This window comes from Vespa crabro, chromosome 6 (assembly GCF_910589235.1).
Source record: "Vespa crabro chromosome 6, iyVesCrab1.2, whole genome shotgun sequence".
Classification (NCBI taxonomy): Eukaryota; Metazoa; Arthropoda; class Insecta; order Hymenoptera; family Vespidae; genus Vespa; species Vespa crabro.
Genome location: NC_060960.1, coordinates 4882642 through 4886838, shown reverse-complemented (window position 1 = coordinate 4886838; position 4197 = coordinate 4882642). Strand labels below are relative to the sequence as shown.

The following is a 4197-nucleotide window of genomic DNA, read 5'->3' as shown; positions in this document are numbered from 1 at the left end:
CGAGATAATATCCTTGAATTATCTTATTATAATATTACGGATCTAAATTAAATAAAAGTTGATAAATTAATCTTCATCGTGCTAATTTTCATCGATAACAGTCATTATACCAGATGAATTAAATAAGTAAATTAATATTTCAAATGGTTTAATAACTTTTTTATTTATAACGCTTATCCAATAAATAATAGATAATTGCACCTAGGTGAGAACAGCAATTTACTGTCCTATTCTCATTAGTACAATCACATAGATATACTGTGATGTATAGTTGTGCAATTGATAAAATTTGGTTTATATTCGATATTAACACTGATTATCTTTCGTTGAATATTCTACATAGTGTGTTTTTGCTGTTTATCATTAATTCATAATTAGTTGTAGTTTTGCATAATAGATTTCGCAAAAGATTAGTTTCAAATCGTCGAACTCATGAACATGATTATTATCCATGTGAAACAACGTCAAATCCAACAGAACACGTTACAGTAGAGATCTAGAGATTAAATCGCCGTAAGAAATCTTTTACGGCAATAACTACCTGTCTAATATATTAAATGCTAGCTGTCTAATATATTTTCTAGAATTCACCGAGCATGACCTAAAAATACTATTCACAAATATATACATTGTAACAAACAGTATATTACTTTTTACTTTTGCCATTTTAGAGAATTTAATCTCAGTCATTTTTTATTTTTTTTTATTTTTTTTTTCCTTATTATTCAATGTAAAGGCTATAAATTTATATAAAATCTGCAATGTTATATATAAAAGTAATCAATATCAGATAGAATGAACTCACAGAAAAAGAATAAAAGTAAATTCAAATAAGCCGAATGAATTCAATCTCTATATCATACGCATTTATACGAATCAAAGGATTAAACGTAACGCGTTAAAAGTATCGTTTATTCAGGTGGTACGTTCGTTTTTCGTTAAAATCGATGTGAACGAATGCTTAACGATAGCTGACGGGTATTTTAGTTCGACATTCGTATATATGCGCAACGAACATTACGTTATCACGTTATGAATTTCGAATGACACATCCAAGAAGTTATTTTTACGATCGTCATTATTACAGATGATTGGAAAAAAGTGCACGTCCACGAAAGCCAACTGTTCGTAAATGTTAAAGTACATTATATATATTACGAAGTTCTGACTCTGACGTTTCTTCGAAATGAAAATTACAGAGATATTCAAACTTTTTATTTCGTAACTTAACTTCAGTCAACAGTATGCTTATTCATCGAGAAAAAAGGATATCGTTTTGTAAAAACTTTGTCAGATTTTGTTTCTTAGAAGTATGAAAGAAAAAGTAACAATGTTACACGTGAAAATGATTATCTACTAGGAACATCATAAAACATATGCCGATTACTTTATTTATTATTTAATGGATAGAAAAAGCTTTCATAAAATTTCTTCGAGTTATTCAATAGGAAACAAACGATATTTCATTTTCTCTTCTTCCTATCAATCCATCTTATGTTTCATAACGTAGTCAATTAATTTTCTTTTGATAAATCGAAAATCTGCACTTGTTCACTTTAATCAAACTCTCAAAAAGTATTTTGAACGATCTTAAAGGTTCGATTACGAGTTGATAGAAAGTATCTTTAGATGGCAGTGGAATACGCCAAACGTGAAACAGCCGGTAAGACCGTTATCTACTTTCCTGCCAGTAAATCCCAATGTTGAATCGCACTCGATATACGTACGCACGTATATATATATATATACATATCTATATATATATATATATATATATATATATATATATAAACGATATATTTCTATACTTATGTATATCTAGTATATACGTACGTATACATATATATTGAATCTATTGAACCGACGTTCTATTCAGAAATTGAATGGTTCTCGATAGATTTTGTCGCCTCGTCGTTTTAACATATTACACGAAATAAAGTACGTATATCTAAATGGCGTTAAACGTTATGGAAAAAGATCAATCGATCTACCGGTTGAATAGAAGATGGCCGACGTTAAAGAAACGTACCGTTAGCATTAAAGACAGCTGTACTTGCACGAAGGAAAAAAAAAAAAAGAAAAAAAAAGAAAATGTCCAACGGTTGAATTACTCGATGTCGTTCCAGCGAAAGCGTCTATATCATCGGTCAGATTAATGTCACTTCAAATTTAACACCCTGATGCCGACAATCGCCGCACGCGACTTATGCGTGGCCCGACGCCCGCATATCTTTCCCGTCAGTTCGATAACCATGAATATGTAGAGGCACGTCCAGAGCCATGAATTCTACGATAAATCGGTAAATAAATATTAATTCAAATTATAATGCGACGAATACGAACTCGAAACGAATAATTAGTAAGTAGTTTCCTTTTGTCATTTTCCTTTTTTTTTTTTTTCATTCTTTTTTTAAGTATAGTCGTTTAAGTAAATCGACTCCGCTCGTTAAATATATCTCCCATAATGATCGTTACCATATATCTTCCTTCATTATACGTCTCGTTCAACGTAACCGTCGAGATGAGGTATATCGTTAAAAGGCAGTTTTGAAATACTCGACGCGTATGTAGATTATAAGTAAGGCCTCCGTTAAGTGTTTTGTGGTAGCTGCATATTCCATTCGATCTAGCCGATAATGAGTTTCGAGTACTTGCGTAGGTGTAAGAGTACTGTCTATATAAAGTGTGTATTAACACTTACATAAAAAAAAAAGAATTAAAAACCAATTTAATCGAATCGATAGGTTTTAAATCTCACCTGCTTTCTTTTTCTCTTTTTTTTTTCTTTTTTTTTTTTTTCTTTGGGATATGATCATTTCGTTATGATCCTTTGGTAATGATCATTTGGTAATGATCTATCGAACGGAGTATCTCGTGTCCTGTAGTCGAGAGACTTCTTTACGTACGGCCCTGGATTTCGTCGGTGAATTATGGACTCAACGGCTCAACGTGCACGTCGCGGCATTAATTCGGTCTATCGCTCGAACAAACACATGTCGGATTACTTGTCCCGCTCTGTTGGTGTTTACAAGTATGTATGTACCAAAGAAGAGAAGGAAAGAACCGAAGAAAGAGGAAGATGAGGATGAAGAAAAGGCTCCAAGGGAAGAAAGAGAAGATGAAGAACACGAATAAGAAATAGAAGAAGAAGAAGAAGAAGAAGAAGAAGAAGAAGAAGAAGAAGAAGAAGAAGAAGAAGAGAAGTCGAACGAAAAAGGAAAGCGAAGAGATCGAGACAAGTCTGTTCTTTCATTAATCAACGATTAAGCCTCTGGCCTCGTCCTTTATGAATTATTATGATACCACATCTCACGACATCGCCATCAGTCACGACCTGTCGTGTATCTCGGTAACTATCTCCCGGGCCGCCTGGCAGACGTGTTTACATTTATCACCGTCATCTTTTCAGCATGCTTGATTTATCTTCGGAGCATTATCATCTGGCACTTTGACATTTTGTTTAAATGGATAAAAGTGGTTAATGTCGTTTCTCCTTGAGAGGGATGAAGCTTTGCGGCTGGAGGATTGCGGATATAGCTACGAAGTTGGTATATGTATGTAGTTACGTATTATATGGGCTACGATTTGCTTTCGATCAAGATTTATTTTCTAGGAAGCATCGATCGCGTGTAACGATTGCATTTATTTTAAACGGAAGTTTATTTCCATAAATACAATCATTGCATGCAGTCGTCGCAATGCTCTAGATAACATGTATGACTTTATTTCTATTCATATATATAATCATTGTAAATAACAGTTTGTTACAATGTCATATTTATTTTTAAGAACACGTATTTATGTACAACGTTGCATATAGAAGGAAAATAATAAATAGAAAATTCCATCCTTAAGAAAAAACGTAAAGTGAAATTCTTTTCAATATTATTATAAGATTGTATATATATATATATATATATATATATATATATATATATATAATTTTTAATAGGTCAAGAAACAAAGATTCAATATAACATTTTTATATATACTTCTTAACCAGTTGTGACTTGAAATTATTGTACATTAGAATGCGGCAACTTTCAGAAATTACTCTTTTCCTTCTTGTCATGAGCCACTAGTCACGCACTTATGATCTATTAACTATAATATATAGCTCTGATAAGAGAATTTTGAAAACCATTAATGTCAACTTACGAAGCTTGTGCCAAGGCCAGCGATATCGCTTTCTCCTTT

General features: G+C 32.2%; 1 long non-coding RNA gene across 1 annotated transcript; it reads left to right on the top strand.

The window, feature by feature from the left end:
- The first annotated feature begins 2929 nt into the window (after positions 1–2929).
- On the top strand, positions 2930–3861 carry LOC124425122. Its single transcript, XR_006942437.1, has 2 exons — positions 2930–3349; positions 3410–3861. It is a non-coding gene; the product is annotated as an uncharacterized LOC124425122 (long non-coding RNA).
- The last annotated feature ends 336 nt before the right edge of the window (positions 3862–4197 follow it).